Raw genomic sequence first — 22,650 nt, 5'->3', positions numbered from 1 at the left:
GGGATTTAAGTCTCCTTCTCAGTATGGTCCTGGGATGCTGGTGGGGTGAGTTCATGGACAGGGATGTCGCGGGGAGCGGACGGCCTCGGGTGAGCCGATCAGTTTGCTCCCATCTCCACAAGGTGTTGGTCTGGGGTTTGGGGGCCTCTCCTTCGCCAGGTTCATTGTATGCATGTTTGCAGGTCAGCCTGCGCCCCTGAGGCGGTGCGGTGCGGTGCGGTCAGGGGCTGCACTGGGGAGTCGTGGCTGACCCACCGAGCCCGTGTATTTGCTCCAATCTCTTCCTTGGCCGGTCCTGGCTTCGGTCTCTGCTATCTGAGGTACACGAAGTGCACATCTCTGTGTTTTCTGGCTCCCGGTAGGCGGGTGCGGGGTGGTCACGGGGCGGGTCAGGGGCGGGGCGGTGGCGGCTACATAGACAGCTGAAGCGGGTTCGCTGGCTGCCAAGGCACGCCTGTGGATTTCCATCCAGTGTCCCCCTCAGCCTGCAATGGGGGTGCCCTCTGCTGCTTCAGGGTGACAACTGGCATCCCTCCAAGTGGGTCTAGTACTGGGAGGCTTCCCCCATTAGACAGACAGACAGACATATAAATACACAGACACACTAGCCTCTTCCTGCATTTAGCAACAGCCATAAATCTAATCTTCTCTTCCTCATACATTTTATAGGTAGACAAATACATACATAGTCAGACAGAAAGAACCACACACGCACACACGCACACACACACACACTAATCTCCTTCTCTTCTTGAAATAGCTAGATAGGTACATAGACAAACAAAACTCGTCCTGCAACAGACAGACTAATAAAAAGACACACTAGCCTGCTGCTATGCCTCCTGTAGGCAGATAAGAAGATAGATAGAAAGATAGAGAGATAGATAGATAGATAGATAGATAGATAGATAGATAGATAGTTAGATAGATAGATAGTTAGGTAGGTAGAAAGGTAGGTACATAGTTATAAAGTTAGATAGTTCTGCGGGCCGAGAGAGAGACAATCTAGTCGCCTCTTCCTACGTTAGATAAACAGACACACACACACATAGTCTAGCCTCTGCCATCCTCCAATAGTTAGGCAGTCAGGCAGGCTGTCAGACAGAGAGACAAACTATAGGCAGGGTGCTGTCCGGACACGGGGTTTGGCGGCCGCGACAGGGGACTAGGGTGAACCTCGAGAGCCAGAGGATTTCTTCCCTTGTCCCAGGCTGCCTTGCCTGGGGACTGCCTCCGCTCCCCCAGGTTCACGGCATTTAAGGCCTTGAGATCAGCCTGCTCAGGGAGGGGCGTGGTGAGGTCAGGGGAAGAGGTCAGCAGCCCAGGAGGTGGCTGCACAGCAGTAAAGGGGGATGCCAAGGCGAGTTGGTCATTTTCCTCCCATCTCCCCCTCTCCTGTCCTCGGGGCGGCCTCTGCTAGCCCAGGTTTGCGGGATTTAAGTCTCCTTCTCAGTATGGTCCTGGGATGCTGGTGGGGTGAGTTCATGGACAGGGATGTCGCGGGGAGCGGACGGCCTCGGGTGAGCCGATCAGTTTGCTCCCATCTCCACAAGGTGTTGGTCTGGGGTTTGGGGGCCTCTCCTTCGCCAGGTTCATTGTATGCATGTTTGCAGGTCAGCCTGCGCCCCTGAGGCGGTGCGGTGCGGTGCGGTCAGGGGCTGCACTGGGGAGTCGTGGCTGACCCACCGAGCCCGTGTATTTGCTCCAATCTCTTCCTTGGCCGGTCCTGGCTTCGGTCTCTGCTATCTGAGGTACACGAAGTGCACATCTCTGTGTTTTCTGGCTCCCGGTAGGCGGGTGCGGGGTGGTCACGGGGCGGGGAAGGGGCGGGCCTTGGCGGCTACACAGAGGGCAGAAGAGGGGTTCGCAGGCTACCAAGGCACTCCTGTGGATTTCCATCCAGTGTCCCCCTCAGCCTGCAATGGGGGCGCCCTCTGCTGCTTCAGGGTGGCAAGTGACATCCCTCCAGGTGGGTCGAGTAGTGTGCGGCTTCCTCCATTAGACAGACAGACAGACATATAAATAGGCAGACACACTAGCCTCTTCCTCCATTTAGCAACAGCCATAAATCCTAACCTCCTCCTCCTCATACATTATATAGGTACACATATACATTTATAGTCAGGCAGAAAGAACAACACACGCACACACACACACACACACACACACACACTAGTCTCCTCCTCTTCCTGAAATAGGTAGATAGGTACATAAACACACAAACCTCTTCCTGCAACAGAGAGACAAATAAAATGACACACTAGCCTGCAGGTATGCCTCCTGTAGGTAGATAAGAAGATAGAAAGATAGATTGATAGATAGATAGAAAGATAGATAGATAGATGGATAGATAGATAGATACATAGATACATAGATAGGTAGGAAGTTAGTTAGGTACATAGTTATACACGTAGATAGTTCTACGGGCCAAGAGAGAGACATAATAGTGGCCTCCACCTCCGTTAGATAAACAGACAGACACACACATACTCTAGCCTATCCCACCCTCCAATAGATAGGCAGTCAGGCAGGCTGTCAGACAGCCAGACACACTTCAGGCAGGGTGCGGTCTGGACCCGGGTTTTGGTGGCTGCGAAAGGGGTCTAGGGTGCCCCTCGAGAGCCCGAGGATATTCTCCCATATCCCAAGCTGCCTTGCCTGGGGACGGCCTCCGCACCCCCATGTTCTCCGCATTTAAGTCTTTGCCATCAACCTGCTCCAGGGAGGGGCGTGGTGAGTTCAGGGGTAGAGGTCGCCAGCATAGGCGGAGGCGGCACAGCAGTAAAGGGGGATGCCATGGCGAGTTGGTCATTTTCCTCCCATCTCTCCCTCTCCTGGCCTCGGGGCGACCTCTGCTACACCAGGTATGCGGGATTTAAGTCTCTTTTTCAGCATGGTCCTGGGATGCTGGTGAGGTGAGTTCAGGGGAAAGGGATGTCACGGGGAGCGGACTGCCTCCGGTGAGCCGATCAGTTTGCTCCCATCTCCACAAGGGCCTGGTCTGGGCGTGGGGGGGCCTTTCCTTCCCCAGGTACATTGTATACATGTTTCCAGGTCAGCCTGCGCCCCTGAGGCGGTGCGGTGCGGTCAGGGGCTGCATTGAGGAGTCGTGGCTGACCCACCGAGTCCGTGTATTTGCTCCAATCTCTTCCTTGGCCGGTCCTGGCTTCGGTCTCTGCTATCTGAGGTACACGAAGTGCACATCTCTGTGTTTTCTGGCTCCCGGTAGGCGGGTGCGGGGTGGTCACGGGGCGGGTCAGGGGCGGGGCGGTGGCGGCTACATAGACAGCTGAAGCGGGTTCGCTGGCTGCCAAGGCACGCCTGTGGATTTCCATCCAGTGTCCCCCTCAGCCTGCAATGGGGGTGCCCTCTGCTGCTTCAGGGTGACAACTGGCATCCCTCCAAGTGGGTCTAGTACTGGGAGGCTTCCCCCATTAGACAGACAGACAGACATATAAATACACAGACACACTAGCCTCTTCCTGCATTTAGCAACAGCCATAAATCTAATCTTCTCTTCCTCATACATTTTATAGGTAGACAAATACATACATAGTCAGACAGAAAGAACCACACACGCACACACGCACACACACACACACTAATCTCCTTCTCTTCTTGAAATAGCTAGATAGGTACATAGACAAACAAAACTCGTCCTGCAACAGACAGACTAATAAAAAGACACACTAGCCTGCTGCTATGCCTCCTGTAGGCAGATAAGAAGATAGATAGAAAGATAGATAGATAGATAGATAGATAGATAGATAGATAGATAGATAGTTTGATAGATAGATAGTTAGGTAGGTAGAAAGGTAGCTAGATAGTTACAAAGTTAGATAGTTCTGCGGGCCGAGAGAGAGACAATCTAGTCGCCTCTTCCTACGTTAGATAAACAGACACACACACACATAGTCTAGCCTCTGCCATCCTCCAATAGTTAGGCAGTCAGGCAGGCTGTCAGACAGAGAGACAAACTATAGGCAGGGTGCTGTCCGGACACGGGGTTTGGCGGCCGCGACAGGGGACTAGGGTGAACCTCGAGAGCCAGAGGATTTCTTCCCTTGTCCCAGGCTGCCTTGCCTGGGGACTGCCTCCGCTCCCCCAGGTTCACGGCATTTAAGGCCTTGAGATCAGCCTGCTCAGGGAGGGGCGTGGTGAGGTCAGGGGAAGAGGTCAGCAGCCCAGGAGGTGGCTGCACAGCAGTAAAGGGGGATGCCAAGGCGAGTTGGTCATTTTCCTCCCATCTCCCCCTCTCCTGTCCTCGGGGCGGCCTCTGCTAGCCCAGGTTTGCGGGATTTAAGTCTCCTTCTCAGTATGGTCCTGGGATGCTGGTGGGGTGAGTTCATGGACAGGGATGTCGCGGGGAGCGGACGGCCTCGGGTGAGCCGATCAGTTTGCTCCCATCTCCACAAGGTGTTGGTCTGGGGTTTGGGGGCCTCTCCTTCGCCAGGTTCATTGTATGCATGTTTGCAGGTCAGCCTGCGCCCCTGAGGCGGTGCGGTGCGGTGCGGTCAGGGGCTGCACTGGGGAGTCGTGGCTGACCCACCGAGCCCGTGTATTTGCTCCAATCTCTTCCTTGGCCGGTCCTGGCTTCGGTCTCTGCTATCTGAGGTACACGAAGTGCACATCTCTGTGTTTTCTGGCTCCCGGTAGGCGGGTGCGGGGTGGTCACGGGGCGGGGAAGGGGCGGGCCTTGGCGGCTACACAGAGGGCAGAAGAGGGGTTCGCAGGCTACCAAGGCACTCCTGTGGATTTCCATCCAGTGTCCCCCTCAGCCTGCAATGGGGGCGCCCTCTGCTGCTTCAGGGTGGCAAGTGACATCCCTCCAGCTGGGTCGAGTAGTGTGCGGCTTCCTCCATTAGACAGACAGACAGACATATAAATAGGCAGACACACTAGCCTCTTCCTCCATTTAGCAACAGCCATAAATCCTAACCTCCTCCTCCTCATACATTATATAGGTACACATATACATTTATAGTCAGGCAGAAAGAACAACACACGCACACACACACACACACACACACACACACTAGTCTCCTCCTCTTCCTGAAATAGGTAGATAGGTACATAAACACACAAACCTCTTCCTGCAACAGAGAGACAAATAAAATGACACACTAGCCTGCAGGTATGCCTCCTGTAGGTAGATAAGAAGATAGAAAGATAGATTGATAGATAGATAGAAAGATAGATAGATAGATGGATAGATAGATAGATACATAGATACATAGATAGGTAGGAAGTTAGTTAGGTACATAGTTATACACGTAGATAGTTCTACGGGCCAAGAGAGAGACATAATAGTGGCCTCCACCTCCGTTAGATAAACAGACAGACACACACATACTCTAGCCTATCCCACCCTCCAATAGATAGGCAGTCAGGCAGGCTGTCAGACAGCCAGACACACTTCAGGCAGGGTGCGGTCTGGACCCGGGTTTTGGTGGCTGCGAAAGGGGTCTAGGGTGCCCCTCGAGAGCCCGAGGATATTCTCCCATATCCCAAGCTGCCTTGCCTGGGGACGGCCTCCGCACCCCCATGTTCTCCGCATTTAAGTCTTTGCCATCAACCTGCTCCAGGGAGGGGCGTGGTGAGTTCAGGGGTAGAGGTCGCCAGCATAGGCGGAGGCGGCACAGCAGTAAAGGGGGATGCCATGGCGAGTTGGTCATTTTCCTCCCATCTCTCCCTCTCCTGGCCTCGGGGCGACCTCTGCTACACCAGGTATGCGGGATTTAAGTCTCTTTTTCAGCATGGTCCTGGGATGCTGGTGAGGTGAGTTCAGGGGAAAGGGATGTCACGGGGAGCGGACTGCCTCCGGTGAGCCGATCAGTTTGCTCCCATCTCCACAAGGGCCTGGTCTGGGCGTGGGGGGGCCTTTCCTTCCCCAGGTACATTGTATACATGTTTCCAGGTCAGCCTGCGCCCCTGAGGCGGTGCGGTGCGGTCAGGGGCTGCATTGAGGAGTCGTGGCTGACCCACCGAGTCCGTGTATTTGCTCCAATCTCTTCCTTGGCCGGTCCTGGCTTCGGTCTCTGCTATCTGAGGTACACGAAGTGCACATCTCTGTGTTTTCTGGCTCCCGGTAGGCGGGTGCGGGGTGGTCACGGGGCGGGTCAGGGGCGGGGCGGTGGCGGCTACATAGACAGCTGAAGCGGGTTCGCTGGCTGCCAAGGCACGCCTGTGGATTTCCATCCAGTGTCCCCCTCAGCCTGCAATGGGGGTGCCCTCTGCTGCTTCAGGGTGACAACTGGCATCCCTCCAAGTGGGTCTAGTACTGGGAGGCTTCCCCCATTAGACAGACAGACAGACATATAAATACACAGACACACTAGCCTCTTCCTGCATTTAGCAACAGCCATAAATCTAATCTTCTCTTCCTCATACATTTTATAGGTAGACAAATACATACATAGTCAGACAGAAAGAACCACACACGCACACACGCACACACACACACACTAATCTCCTTCTCTTCTTGAAATAGCTAGATAGGTACATAGACAAACAAAACTCGTCCTGCAACAGACAGACTAATAAAAAGACACACTAGCCTGCTGCTATGCCTCCTGTAGGCAGATAAGAAGATAGATAGAAAGATAGATAGATAGATAGATAGATAGATAGATAGATAGATAGATAGATAGTTTGATAGATAGATAGTTAGGTAGGTAGAAAGGTAGCTAGATAGTTACAAAGTTAGATAGTTCTGCGGGCCGAGAGAGAGACAATCTAGTCGCCTCTTCCTACGTTAGATAAACAGACACACACACACATAGTCTAGCCTCTGCCATCCTCCAATAGTTAGGCAGTCAGGCAGGCTGTCAGACAGAGAGACAAACTATAGGCAGGGTGCTGTCCGGACACGGGGTTTGGCGGCCGCGACAGGGGACTAGGGTGAACCTCGAGAGCCAGAGGATTTCTTCCCTTGTCCCAGGCTGCCTTGCCTGGGGACTGCCTCCGCTCCCCCAGGTTCACGGCATTTAAGGCCTTGAGATCAGCCTGCTCAGGGAGGGGCGTGGTGAGGTCAGGGGAAGAGGTCAGCAGCCCAGGAGGTGGCTGCACAGCAGTAAAGGGGGATGCCAAGGCGAGTTGGTCATTTTCCTCCCATCTCCCCCTCTCCTGTCCTCGGGGCGGCCTCTGCTAGCCCAGGTTTGCGGGATTTAAGTCTCCTTCTCAGTATGGTCCTGGGATGCTGGTGGGGTGAGTTCATGGACAGGGATGTCGCGGGGAGCGGACGGCCTCGGGTGAGCCGATCAGTTTGCTCCCATCTCCACAAGGTGTTGGTCTGGGGTTTGGGGGCCTCTCCTTCGCCAGGTTCATTGTATGCATGTTTGCAGGTCAGCCTGCGCCCCTGAGGCGGTGCGGTGCGGTGCGGTCAGGGGCTGCACTGGGGAGTCGTGGCTGACCCACCGAGCCCGTGTATTTGCTCCAATCTCTTCCTTGGCCGGTCCTGGCTTCGGTCTCTGCTATCTGAGGTACACGAAGTGCACATCTCTGTGTTTTCTGGCTCCCGGTAGGCGGGTGCGGGGTGGTCACGGGGCGGGGAAGGGGCGGGCCTTGGCGGCTACACAGAGGGCAGAAGAGGGGTTCGCAGGCTACCAAGGCACTCCTGTGGATTTCCATCCAGTGTCCCCCTCAGCCTGCAATGGGGGCGCCCTCTGCTGCTTCAGGGTGGCAAGTGACATCCCTCCAGCTGGGTCGAGTAGTGTGCGGCTTCCTCCATTAGACAGACAGACAGACATATAAATAGGCAGACACACTAGCCTCTTCCTCCATTTAGCAACAGCCATAAATCCTAACCTCCTCCTCCTCATACATTATATAGGTACACATATACATTTATAGTCAGGCAGAAAGAACAACACACGCACACACACACACACACACACACACACACTAGTCTCCTCCTCTTCCTGAAATAGGTAGATAGGTACATAAACACACAAACCTCTTCCTGCAACAGAGAGACAAATAAAATGACACACTAGCCTGCAGGTATGCCTCCTGTAGGTAGATAAGAAGATAGAAAGATAGATTGATAGATAGATAGAAAGATAGATAGATAGATGGATAGATAGATAGATACATAGATACATAGATAGGTAGGAAGTTAGTTAGGTACATAGTTATACACGTAGATAGTTCTACGGGCCAAGAGAGAGACATAATAGTGGCCTCCACCTCCGTTAGATAAACAGACAGACACACACATACTCTAGCCTATCCCACCCTCCAATAGATAGGCAGTCAGGCAGGCTGTCAGACAGCCAGACACACTTCAGGCAGGGTGCGGTCTGGACCCGGGTTTTGGTGGCTGCGAAAGGGGTCTAGGGTGCCCCTCGAGAGCCCGAGGATATTCTCCCATATCCCAAGCTGCCTTGCCTGGGGACGGCCTCCGCACCCCCATGTTCTCCGCATTTAAGTCTTTGCCATCAACCTGCTCCAGGGAGGGGCGTGGTGAGTTCAGGGGTAGAGGTCGCCAGCATAGGCGGAGGCGGCACAGCAGTAAAGGGGGATGCCACGGCGAGTTGGTCATTTTCCTCCCATCTCTCCCTCTCCTGGCCTCGGGGCGACCTCTGCTACACCAGGTATGCGGGATTTAAGTCTCTTTTTCAGCATGGTCCTGGGATGCTGGTGAGGTGAGTTCAGGGGAAAGGGATGTCACGGGGAGCGGACTGCCTCCGGTGAGCCGATCAGTTTGCTCCCATCTCCACAAGGGCCTGGTCTGGGCGTGGGGGGGCCTTTCCTTCCCCAGGTACATTGTATACATGTTTCCAGGTCAGCCTGCGCCCCTGAGGCGGTGCGGTGCGGTCAGGGGCTGCATTGAGGAGTCGTGGCTGACCCACCGAGTCCGTGTATTTGCTCCAATCTCTTCCTTGGCCGGTCCTGGCTTCGGTCTCTGCTATCTGAGGTACACGAAGTGCACATCTCTGTGTTTTCTGGCTCCCGGTAGGCGGGTGCGGGGTGGTCACGGGGCGGGTCAGGGGCGGGGCGGTGGCGGCTACATAGACAGCTGAAGCGGGTTCGCTGGCTGCCAAGGCACGCCTGTGGATTTCCATCCAGTGTCCCCCTCAGCCTGCAATGGGGGTGCCCTCTGCTGCTTCAGGGTGACAACTGGCATCCCTCCAAGTGGGTCTAGTACTGGGAGGCTTCCCCCATTAGACAGACAGACAGACATATAAATACACAGACACACTAGCCTCTTCCTGCATTTAGCAACAGCCATAAATCTAATCTTCTCTTCCTCATACATTTTATAGGTAGACAAATACATACATAGTCAGACAGAAAGAACCACACACGCACACACGCACACACACACACACTAATCTCCTTCTCTTCTTGAAATAGCTAGATAGGTACATAGACAAACAAAACTCGTCCTGCAACAGACAGACTAATAAAAAGACACACTAGCCTGCTGCTATGCCTCCTGTAGGCAGATAAGAAGATAGATAGAAAGATAGATAGATAGATAGATAGATAGATAGATAGATAGATAGATAGATAGTTAGATAGATAGATAGTTAGGTAGGTAGAAAGGTAGGTACATAGTTATAAAGTTAGATAGTTCTGCGGGCCGAGAGAGAGACAATCTAGTCGCCTCTTCCTACGTTAGATAAACAGACACACACACACATAGTCTAGTCTCTGCCATCCTCCAATAGTTAGGCAGTCAGGCAGGCTGTCAGACAGAGAGACAAACTATAGGCAGGGTGCTGTCCGGACACGGGGTTTGGCGGCCGCGACAGGGGACTAGGGTGAACCTCGAGAGCCAGAGGATTTCTTCCCTTGTCCCAGGCTGCCTTGCCTGGGGACTGCCTCCGCTCCCCCAGGTTCACGGCATTTAAGGCCTTGAGATCAGCCTGCTCAGGGAGGGGCGTGGTGAGGTCAGGGGAAGAGGTCAGCAGCCCAGGAGGTGGCTGCACAGCAGTAAAGGGGGATGCCAAGGCGAGTTGGTCATTTTCCTCCCATCTCCCCCTCTCCTGTCCTCGGGGCGGCCTCTGCTAGCCCAGGTTTGCGGGATTTAAGTCTCCTTCTCAGTATGGTCCTGGGATGCTGGTGGGGTGAGTTCATGGACAGGGATGTCGCGGGGAGCGGACGGCCTCGGGTGAGCCGATCAGTTTGCTCCCATCTCCACAAGGTGTTGGTCTGGGGTTTGGGGGCCTCTCCTTCGCCAGGTTCATTGTATGCATGTTTGCAGGTCAGCCTGCGCCCCTGAGGCGGTGCGGTGCGGTGCGGTCAGGGGCTGCACTGGGGAGTCGTGGCTGACCCACCGAGCCCGTGTATTTGCTCCAATCTCTTCCTTGGCCGGTCCTGGCTTCGGTCTCTGCTATCTGAGGTACACGAAGTGCACATCTCTGTGTTTTCTGGCTCCCGGTAGGCGGGTGCGGGGTGGTCACGGGGCGGGGAAGGGGCGGGCCTTGGCGGCTACACAGAGGGCAGAAGAGGGGTTCGCAGGCTACCAAGGCACTCCTGTGGATTTCCATCCAGTGTCCCCCTCAGCCTGCAATGGGGGCGCCCTCTGCTGCTTCAGGGTGGCAAGTGACATCCCTCCAGGTGGGTCGAGTAGTGTGCGGCTTCCACCATTAGACAGACAGACAGACATATAAATAGGCAGACACACTAGCCTCTTCCTCCATTTAGCAACAGCCATAAATCCTAACCTCCTCCTCCTCATACATTATATAGGTACACATATACATTTATAGTCAGGCAGAAAGAACAACACACGCACACACACACACACACACACACACACTAGTCTCCTCCTCTTCCTGAAATAGGTAGATAGGTACATAAACACACAAACCTCTTCCTGCAACAGAGAGACAAATAAAATGACACACTAGCCTGCAGGTATGCCTCCTGTAGGTAGATAAGAAGATAGAAAGATAGATTGATAGATAGATAGAAAGATAGATAGATAGATGGATAGATAGATAGATACATAGATACATAGATAGGTAGGAAGTTAGTTAGGTACATAGTTATACACGTAGATAGTTCTACGGGCCAAGAGAGAGACATAATAGTGGCCTCCACCTCCGTTAGATAAACAGACAGACACACACATACTCTAGCCTATCCCACCCTCCAATAGATAGGCAGTCAGGCAGGCTGTCAGACAGCCAGACACACTTCAGGCAGGGTGCGGTCTGGACCCGGGTTTTGGTGGCTGCGAAAGGGGTCTAGGGTGCCCCTCGAGAGCCCGAGGATATTCTCCCATATCCCAAGCTGCCTTGCCTGGGGACGGCCTCCGCACCCCCATGTTCTCCGCATTTAAGTCTTTGCCATCAACCTGCTCCAGGGAGGGGCGTGGTGAGTTCAGGGGTAGAGGTCGCCAGCATAGGCGGAGGCGGCACAGCAGTAAAGGGGGATGCCACGGCGAGTTGGTCATTTTCCTCCCATCTCTCCCTCTCCTGGCCTCGGGGCGACCTCTGCTACACCAGGTATGCGGGATTTAAGTCTCTTTTTCAGCATGGTCCTGGGATGCTGGTGAGGTGAGTTCAGGGGAAAGGGATGTCACGGGGAGCGGACTGCCTCCGGTGAGCCGATCAGTTTGCTCCCATCTCCACAAGGGCCTGGTCTGGGCGTGGGGGGGCCTTTCCTTCCCCAGGTACATTGTATACATGTTTCCAGGTCAGCCTGCGCCCCTGAGGCGGTGCGGTGCGGTCAGGGGCTGCATTGAGGAGTCGTGGCTGACCCACCGAGTCCGTGTATTTGCTCCAATCTCTTCCTTGGCCGGTCCTGGCTTCGGTCTCTGCTATCTGAGGTACACGAAGTGCACATCTCTGTGTTTTCTGGCTCCCGGTAGGCGGGTGCGGGGTGGTCACGGGGCGGGTCAGGGGCGGGGCGGTGGCGGCTACATAGACAGCTGAAGCGGGTTCGCTGGCTGCCAAGGCACGCCTGTGGATTTCCATCCAGTGTCCCCCTCAGCCTGCAATGGGGGTGCCCTCTGCTGCTTCAGGGTGACAACTGGCATCCCTCCAAGTGGGTCTAGTACTGGGAGGCTTCCCCCATTAGACAGACAGACAGACATATAAATACACAGACACACTAGCCTCTTCCTGCATTTAGCAACAGCCATAAATCTAATCTTCTCTTCCTCATACATTTTATAGGTAGACAAATACATACATAGTCAGACAGAAAGAACCACACACGCACACACGCACACACACACACACTAATCTCCTTCTCTTCTTGAAATAGCTAGATAGGTACATAGACAAACAAAACTCGTCCTGCAACAGACAGACTAATAAAAAGACACACTAGCCTGCTGCTATGCCTCCTGTAGGCAGATAAGAAGATAGATAGAAAGATAGATAGATAGATAGATAGATAGATAAATAGATAGATAGATAGATAGATAGTTAGATAGATAGATAGTTAGGTAGGTAGAAAGGTAGGTACATAGTTATAAAGTTAGATAGTTCTGCGGGCCGAGAGAGAGACAATCTAGTCGCCTCTTCCTACGTTAGATAAACAGACACACACACACATAGTCTAGCCTCTGCCATCCTCCAATAGTTAGGCAGTCAGGCAGGCTGTCAGACAGAGAGACAAACTATAGGCAGGGTGCTGTCCGGACACGGGGTTTGGCGGCCGCGACAGGGGACTAGGGTGAACCTCGAGAGCCAGAGGATTTCTTCCCTTGTCCCAGGCTGCCTTGCCTGGGGACTGCCTCCGCTCCCCCAGGTTCACGGCATTTAAGGCCTTGAGATCAGCCTGCTCAGGGAGGGGCGTGGTGAGGTCAGGGGAAGAGGTCAGCAGCCCAGGAGGTGGCTGCACAGCAGTAAAGGGGGATGCCAAGGCGAGTTGGTCATTTTCCTCCCATCTCCCCCTCTCCTGTCCTCGGGGCGGCCTCTGCTAGCCCAGGTTTGCGGGATTTAAGTCTCCTTCTCAGTATGGTCCTGGGATGCTGGTGGGGTGAGTTCATGGACAGGGATGTCGCGGGGAGCGGACGGCCTCGGGTGAGCCGATCAGTTTGCTCCCATCTCCACAAGGTGTTGGTCTGGGGTTTGGGGGCCTCTCCTTCGCCAGGTTCATTGTATGCATGTTTGCAGGTCAGCCTGCGCCCCTGAGGCGGTGCGGTGCGGTGCGGTCAGGGGCTGCACTGGGGAGTCGTGGCTGACCCACCGAGCCCGTGTATTTGCTCCAATCTCTTCCTTGGCCGGTCCTGGCTTCGGTCTCTGCTATCTGAGGTACACGAAGTGCACATCTCTGTGTTTTCTGGCTCCCGGTAGGCGGGTGCGGGGTGGTCACGGGGCGGGGAAGGGGCGGGCCTTGGCGGCTACACAGAGGGCAGAAGAGGGGTTCGCAGGCTACCAAGGCACTCCTGTGGATTTCCATCCAGTGTCCCCCTCAGCCTGCAATGGGGGCGCCCTCTGCTGCTTCAGGGTGGCAAGTGACATCCCTCCAGGTGGGTCGAGTAGTGTGCGGCTTCCTCCATTAGACAGACAGACAGACATATAAATAGGCAGACACACTAGCCTCTTCCTCCATTTAGCAACAGCCATAAATCCTAACCTCCTCCTCCTCATACATTATATAGGTACACATATACATTTATAGTCAGGCAGAAAGAACAACACACGCACACACACACACACACACACACACACTAGTCTCCTCCTCTTCCTGAAATAGGTAGATAGGTACATAAACACACAAACCTCTTCCTGCAACAGAGAGACAAATAAAATGACACACTAGCCTGCAGGTATGCCTCCTGTAGGTAGATAAGAAGATAGAAAGATAGATTGATAGATAGATAGAAAGATAGATAGATAGATGGATAGATAGATAGATACATAGATACATAGATAGGTAGGAAGGTAGTTAGGTACATAGTTATACACGTAGATAGTTCTACGGGCCAAGAGAGAGACATAATAGTGGCCTCCACCTCCGTTAGATAAACAGACAGACACACACATACTCTAGCCTATCCCACCCTCCAATAGATAGGCAGTCAGGCAGGCTGTCAGACAGCCAGACACACTTCAGGCAGGGTGCGGTCTGGACCCGGGTTTTGGTGGCTGCGAAAGGGGTCTAGGGTGCCCCTCGAGAGCCCGAGGATATTCTCCCATATCCCAAGCTGCCTTGCCTGGGGACGGCCTCCGCACCCCCATGTTCTCCGCATTTAAGTCTTTGCCATCAACCTGCTCCAGGGAGGGGCGTGGTGAGTTCAGGGGTAGAGGTCGCCAGCATAGGCGGAGGCGGCACAGCAGTAAAGGGGGATGCCACGGCGAGTTGGTCATTTTCCTCCCATCTCTCCCTCTCCTGGCCTCGGGGCGACCTCTGCTACACCAGGTATGCGGGATTTAAGTCTCTTTTTCAGCATGGTCCTGGGATGCTGGTGAGGTGAGTTCAGGGGAAAGGGATGTCACGGGGAGCGGACTGCCTCCGGTGAGCCGATCAGTTTGCTCCCATCTCCACAAGGGCCTGGTCTGGGCGTGGGGGGGCCTTTCCTTCCCCAGGTACATTGTATACATGTTTCCAGGTCAGCCTGCGCCCCTGAGGCGGTGCGGTGCGGTCAGGGGCTGCATTGAGGAGTCGTGGCTGACCCACCGAGTCCGTGTATTTGCTCCAATCTCTTCCTTGGCCGGTCCTGGCTTCGGTCTCTGGTATCTGAGGTACACGAAGTGCACATCTCTGTGTTTTCTGGCTCCCGGTAGGCGGGTGCGGGGTGGTCACGGGGCGGGTCAGGGGCGGGGCGGTGGCGGCTACATAGACAGCTGAAGCGGGTTCGCTGGCTGCCAAGGCACGCCTGTGGATTTCCATCCAGTGTCCCCCTCAGCCTGCAATGGGGGTGCCCTCTGCTGCTTCAGGGTGACAACTGGCATCCCTCCAAGTGGGTCTAGTACTGGGAGGCTTCCCCCATTAGACAGACAGACAGACATATAAATACACAGACACACTAGCCTCTTCCTGCATTTAGCAACAGCCATAAATCTAATCTTCTCTTCCTCATACATTTTATAGGTAGACAAATACATACATAGTCAGACAGAAAGAACCACACACGCACACACGCACACACACACACACTAATCTCCTTCTCTTCTTGAAATAGCTAGATAGGTACATAGACAAACAAAACTCGTCCTGCAACAGACAGACTAATAAAAAGACACACTAGCCTGCTGCTATGCCTCCTGTAGGCAGATAAGAAGATAGATAGAAAGATAGATAGATAGATAGATAGATAGATAGATAGATAGATAGATAGTTTGATAGATAGATAGTTAGGTAGGTAGAAAGGTAGCTAGATAGTTATAAAGTTAGATAGTTCTGCGGGCCGAGAGAGAGACAATCTAGTCGCCTCTTCCTACGTTAGATAAACAGACACACACACACACACATAGTCTAGCCTCTGCCATCCTCCAATAGTTAGGCAGTCAGGCAGGCTGTCAGACAGAGAGACAAACTATAGGCAGGGTGCTGTCCGGACACGGGGTTTGGCGGCCGCGACAGGGGACTAGGGTGAACCTCGAGAGCCAGAGGATTTCTTCCCTTGTCCCAGGCTGCCTTGCCTGGGGACTGCCTCCGCTCCCCCAGGTTCACGGCATTTAAGGCCTTGAGATCAGCCTGCTCAGGGAGGGGCGTGGTGAGGTCAGGGGAAGAGGTCAGCAGCCCAGGAGGTGGCTGCACAGCAGTAAAGGGGGATGCCAAGGCGAGTTGGTCATTTTCCTCCCATCTCCCCCTCTCCTGTCCTCGGGGCGGCCTCTGCTAGCCCAGGTTTGCGGGATTTAAGTCTCCTTCTCAGTATGGTCCTGGGATGCTGGTGGGGTGAGTTCATGGACAGGGATGTCGCGGGGAGCGGACGGCCTCGGGTGAGCCGATCAGTTTGCTCCCATCTCCACAAGGTGTTGGTCTGGGGTTTGGGGGCCTCTCCTTCGCCAGGTTCATTGTATGCATGTTTGCAGGTCAGCCTGCGCCCCTGAGGCGGTGCGGTGCGGTGCGGTCAGGGGCTGCACTGGGGAGTCGTGGCTGACCCACCGAGCCCGTGTATTTGCTCCAATCTCTTCCTTGGCCGGTCCTGGCTTCGGTCTCTGCTATCTGAGGTACACGAAGTGCACATCTCTGTGTTTTCTGGCTCCCGGTAGGCGGGTGCGGGGTGGTCACGGGGCGGGGAAGGGGCGGGCCTTGGCGGCTACACAGAGGGCAGAAGAGGGGTTCGCAGGCTACCAAGGCACTCCTGTGGATTTCCATCCAGTGTCCCCCTCAGCCTGCAATGGGGGCGCCCTCTGCTGCTTCAGGGTGGCAAGTGACATCCCTCCAGGTGGGTCGAGTAGTGTGCGGCTTCCTCCATTAGACAGACAGACAGACATATAAATAGGCAGACACACTAGCCTCTTCCTCCATTTAGCAACAGCCATAAATCCTAACCTCCTCCTCCTCATACATTATATAGGTACACATATACATTTATAGTCAGGCAGAAAGAACAACACACGCACACACACACACACACACACACACACACACTAGTCTCCTCCTCTTCCTGAAATAGGTAGATAGGTACATAAACACACAAACCTCTTCCTGCAACAGAGAGACAAATAAAATGACACACTAGCCTGCAGGTATGCCTCCTGTAGGTAGATAAGAAGATAGAAAGATAGATTGATAGATAGATAGAAAGATAGATAGATAGATGGATAGATAGATAGATACATAGATACATAGATAGGTAGGAAGGTAGTTAGGTACATAGTTATACACGTAGATAGTTCTACGGGCCAAGAGAGAGACATAATAGTGGCCTCCACCTCCGTTAGATAAACAGACAGACACACACATACTCTAGCCTATCCCACCCTCCAATAGATAGGCAGTCAGGCAGGCTGTCAGACAGCCAGACACACTTCAGGCAGGGTGCGGTCTGGACCCGGGTTTTGGTGGCTGCGAAAGGGGTCTAGGGTGCCCCTCGAGAGCCCGAGGATATTCTCCCATATCCCAAGCTGCCTTGCCTGGGGACGGCCTCCGCACCCCCATGTTCTCCGCATTTAAGTCTTTGCCATCAACCTGCTCCAGGGAGGGGCGTGGTGAGTTCAGGGGTAGAGGTCGCCAGCATAGGCGGAGGCGGCACAGCAGTAAAGGGGGATGCCACGGCGAGTTGGTCATTTTCCTCCCATCTCTCCCTCTCCTGGCCTCGGGGCGACCTCTGCTACACCAGGTATGCGGGATTTAAGTCTCTTTTTCAGCATGGTCCTGGGATGCTGGTGAGGTGAGTTCAGGGGAAAGGGATGTCACGGGGAGCGGACTGCCTCCGGTGAGCCGATCAGTTTGCTCCCATCTCCACAAGGGCCTGGTCTGGGCGTGGGGGGGCCTTTCCTTCCCCAGGTACATTGTATACATGTTTCCAGGTCAGCCTGCGCCCCTGAGGCGGTGCGGTGCGGTCAGGGGCTGCATTGAGGAGTCGTGGCTGACCCACCGAGTCCGTGTATTTGCTCCAATCTCTTCCTTGGCCGGTCCTGGCTTCGGTCTCTGGTATCTGAGGTACACGAAGTGCACATCTCTGTGTTTTCTGGCTCCCGGTAGGCGGGTGCGGGGTGGTCACGGGGCGGGTCAGGGGCGGGGCGGTGGCGGCTACATAGACAGCTGAAGCGGGTTCGCTGGCTGCCAAGGCACGCCTGTGGATTTCCATCCAGTGTCCCCCTCAGCCTGCAATGGGGGTGCCCTCTGCTGCTTCAGGGTGACAACTGGCATCCCTCCAAGTGGGTCTAGTACTGGGAGGCTTCCCCCATTAGACAGACAGACAGACATATAAATACACAGACACACTAGCCTCTTCCTGCATTTAGCAACAGCCATAAATCTAATCTTCTCTTCCTCATACATTTTATAGGTAGACAAATACATACATAGTCAGACAGAAAGAACCACACACGCACACACGCACACACACACACACTAATCTCCTTCTCTTCTTGAAATAGCTAGATAGGTACATAGACAAACAAAACTCGTCCTGCAACAGACAGACTAATAAAAAGACACACTAGCCTGCTGCTATGCCTCCTGTAGGCAGATAAGAAGATAGATAGAAAGATAGATAGATAGATAGATAGATAGATAGATAGATAGATAGATAGATAGATAGATAGATAGTTTGATAGATAGATAGTTAGGTAGGTAGAAAGGTAGCTAGATAGTTATAAAGTTAGATAGTTCTGCGGGCCGAGAGAGAGACAATCTAGTCGCCTCTTCCTACGTTAGATAAACAGACACACACACACACACATAGTCTAGCCTCTGCCATCCTCCAATAGTTAGGCAGTCAGGCAGGCTGTCAGACAGAGAGACAAACTATAGGCAGGGTGCTGTCCGGACACGGGGTTTGGCGGCCGCGACAGGGGACTAGGGTGAACCTCGAGAGCCAGAGGATTTCTTCCCTTGTCCCAGGCTGCCTTGCCTGGGGACTGCCTCCGCTCCCCCAGGTTCACGGCATTTAAGGCCTTGAGATCAGCCTGCTCAGGGAGGGGCGTGGTGAGGTCAGGGGAAGAGGTCAGCAGCCCAGGAGGTGGCTGCACAGCAGTAAAGGGGGATGCCAAGGCGAGTTGGTCATTTTCCTCCCATCTCCCCCTCTCCTGTCCTCGGGGCGGCCTCTGCTAGCCCAGGTTTGCGGGATTTAAGTCTCCTTCTCAGTATGGTCCTGGGATGCTGGTGGGGTGAGTTCATGGACAGGGATGTCGCGGGGAGCGGACGGCCTCGGGTGAGCCGATCAGTTTGCTCCCATCTCCACAAGGTGTTGGTCTGGGGTTTGGGGGCCTCTCCTTCGCCAGGTTCATTGTATGCATGTTTGCAGGTCAGCCTGCGCCCCTGAGGCGGTGCGGTGCGGTGCGGTCAGGGGCTGCACTGGGGAGTCGTGGCTGACCCACCGAGCCCGTGTATTTGCTCCAATCTCTTCCTTGGCCGGTCCTGGCTTCGGTCTCTGCTATCTGAGGTACACGAAGTGCACATCTCTGTGTTTTCTGGCTCCCGGTAGGCGGGTGCGGGGTGGTCACGGGGCGGGGAAGGGGCGGGCCTTGGCGGCTACACAGAGGGCAGAAGAGGGGTTCGCAGGCTACCAAGGCACTCCTGTGGATTTCCATCCAGTGTCCCCCTCAGCCTGCAATGGGGGCGCCCTCTGCTGCTTCAGGGTGGCAAGTGACATCCCTCCAGGTGGGTCGAGTAGTGTGCGGCTTCCTCCATTAGACAGACAGACAGACATATAAATAGGCAGACACACTAGCCTCTTCCTCCATTTAGCAACAGCCATAAATCCTAACCTCCTCCTCCTCATACATTATATAGGTACACATATACATTTATAGTCAGGCAGAAAGAACAACACACGCACACACACACACACACACACACACACTAGTCTCCTCCTCTTCCTGAAATAGGTAGATAGGTACATAAACACACAAACCTCTTCCTGCAACAGAGAGACAAATAAAATGACACACTAGCCTGCAGGTATGCCTCCTGTAGGTAGATAAGAAGATAGAAAGATAGATTGATAGATAGATAGAAAGATAGATAGATAGATGGATAGATAGATAGATACATAGATACATAGATAGGTAGGAAGGTAGTTAGGTACATAGTTATACACGTAGATAGTTCTACGGGCCAAGAGAGAGACATAATAGTGGCCTCCACCTCCGTTAGATAAACAGACAGACACACACATACTCTAGCCTATCCCACCCTCCAATAGATAGGCAGTCAGGCAGGCTGTCAGACAGCCAGACACACTTCAGGCAGGGTGCGGTCTGGACCCGGGTTTTGGTGGCTGCGAAAGGGGTCTAGGGTGCCCCTCGAGAGCCCGAGGATATTCTCCCATATCCCAAGCTGCCTTGCCTGGGGACGGCCTCCGCACCCCCATGTTCTCCGCATTTAAGTCTTTGCCATCAACCTGCTCCAGGGAGGGGCGTGGTGAGTTCAGGGGTAGAGGTCGCCAGCATAGGCGGAGGCGGCACAGCAGTAAAGGGGGATGCCACGGCGAGTTGGTCATTTTCCTCCCATCTCTCCCTCTCCTGGCCTCGGGGCGACCTCTGCTACACCAGGTATGCGGGATTTAAGTCTCTTTTTCAGCATGGTCCTGGGATGCTGGTGAGGTGAGTTCAGGGGAAAGGGATGTCACGGGGAGCGGACTGCCTCCGGTGAGCCGATCAGTTTGCTCCCATCTCCACAAGGGCCTGGTCTGGGCGTGGGGGGGCCTTTCCTTCCCCAGGTACATTGTATACATGTTTCCAGGTCAGCCTGCGCCCCTGAGGCGGTGCGGTGCGGTCAGGGGCTGCATTGAGGAGTCGTGGCTGACCCACCGAGTCCGTGTATTTGCTCCAATCTCTTCCTTGGCCGGTCCTGGCTTCGGTCTCTGGTATCTGAGGTACACGAAGTGCACATCTCTGTGTTTTCTGGCTCCCGGTAGGCGGGTGCGGGGTGGTCACGGGGCGGGTCAGGGGCGGGGCGGTGGCGGCTACATAGACAGCTGAAGCGGGTTCGCTGGCTGCCAAGGCACGCCTGTGGATTTCCATCCAGTGTCCCCCTCAGCCTGCAATGGGGGTGCCCTCTGCTGCTTCAGGGTGACAACTGGCATCCCTCCAAGTGGGTCTAGTACTGGGAGGCTTCCCCCATTAGACAGACAGACAGACATATAAATACACAGACACACTAGCCTCTTCCTGCATTTAGCAACAGCCATAAATCTAATCTTCTCTTCCTCATACATTTTATAGGTAGACAAATACATACATAGTCAGACAGAAAGAACCACACACGCACACACGCACACACACACACACTAATCTCCTTCTCTTCTTGAAATAGCTAGATAGGTACATAGACAAACAAAACTCGTCCTGCAACAGACAGACTAATAAAAAGACACACTAGCCTGCTGCTATGCCTCCTGTAGGCAGATAAGAAGATAGATAGAAAGATAGATAGATAGATAGATAGATAGATAGATAGATAGTTAGATAGATAGATAGTTAGGTAGTTAGAAAGGTAGCTAGATAGTTATAAAGTTAGATAGTTCTGCGGGCCGAGAGAGAGACAATCTAGTCGCCTCTTCCTACGTTAGATAAACAGACACACACACACACATAGTCTAGCCTCTGCCATCCTCCAATAGTTAGGCAGTCAGGCAGGCTGTCAGACAGAGAGACAAACTATAGGCAGGGTGCTGTCCGGACACGGGGTTTGGCGGCCGCGACAGGGGACTAGGGTGAACCTCGAGAGCCAGAGGATTTCTTCCCTTGTCCCAGGCTGCCTTGCCTGGGGACTGCCTCCGCTCCCCCAGGTTCACGGCATTTAAGGCCTTGAGATCAGCCTGCTCAGGGAGGGGCGTGGTGAGGTCAGGGGAAGAGGTCAGCAGCCCAGGAGGTGGCTGCACAGCAGTAAAGGGGGATGCCAAGGCGAGTTGGTCATTTTCCTCCCATCTCCCCCTCTCCTGTCCTCGGGGCGGCCTCTGCTAGCCCAGGTTTGCGGGATTTAAGTCTCCTTCTCAGTATGGTCCTGGGATGCTGGTGGGGTGAGTTCATGGACAGGGATGTCGCGGGGAGCGGACGGCCTCGGGTGAGCCGATCAGTTTGCTCCCATCTCCACAAGGTGTTGGTCTGGGGTTTGGGGGCCTCTCCTTCGCCAGGTTCATTGTATGCATGTTTGCAGGTCAGCCTGCGCCCCTGAGGCGGTGCGGTGCGGTGCGGTCAGGGGCTGCACTGGGGAGTCGTGGCTGACCCACCGAGCCCGTGTATTTGCTCCAATCTCTTCCTTGGCCGGTCCTGGCTTCGGTCTCTGCTATCTGAGGTACACGAAGTGCACATCTCTGTGTTTTCTGGCTCCCGGTAGGCGGGTGCGGGGTGGTCACGGGGCGGGTCAGGGGCGGGGCGGTGGCGGCTACATAGACAGCTGAAGCGGGTTCGCTGGCTGCCAAGGCACGCCTGTGGATTTCCATCCAGTGTCCCCCTCAGCCTGCAATGGGGGTGCCCTCTGCTGCTTCAGGGTGACAACTGGCATCCCTCCAAGTGGGTCTAGTACTGGGAGGCTTCCCCCATTAGACAGACAGACAGACATATAAATACACAGACACACTAGCCTCTTCCTGCATTTAGCAACAGCCATAAATCTAATCTTCTCTTCCTCATACATTTTATAGGTAGACAAATACATACATAGTCAGACAGAAAGAACCACACACGCACACACGCACACACACACACACTAATCTCCTTCTCTTCTTGAAATAGCTAGATAGGTACATAGACAAACAAAACTCGTCCTGCAACAGACAGACTAATAAAAAGACACACTAGCCTGCTGCTATGCCTCCTGTAGGCAGATAAGAAGATAGATAGAAAGATAGAGAGATAGATAGATAGATAGATAGATAGATAGATAGATAGATAGATAGATAGTTAGATAGATAGATAGTTAGGTAGGTAGAAAGGTAGGTACATAGTTATAAAGTTAGATAGTTCTGCGGGCCGAGAGAGAGACAATCTAGTCGCCTCTTCCTACGTTAGATAAACAGACACACACACACATAGTCTAGCCTCTGCCATCCTCCAATAGTTAGGCAGTCAGGCAGGCTGTCAGACAGAGAGACAAACTATAGGCAGGGTGCTGTCCGGACAC

This window comes from Camelus bactrianus, chromosome 29 (genome assembly GCF_048773025.1).
Source record: "Camelus bactrianus isolate YW-2024 breed Bactrian camel chromosome 29, ASM4877302v1, whole genome shotgun sequence".
Lineage (NCBI taxonomy): Eukaryota > Metazoa > Chordata > Mammalia > Artiodactyla > Camelidae > Camelus > Camelus bactrianus.
The sequence above is the reverse complement of the archived record's forward strand: the minus strand, read 5'-3'. Positions refer to the sequence as shown.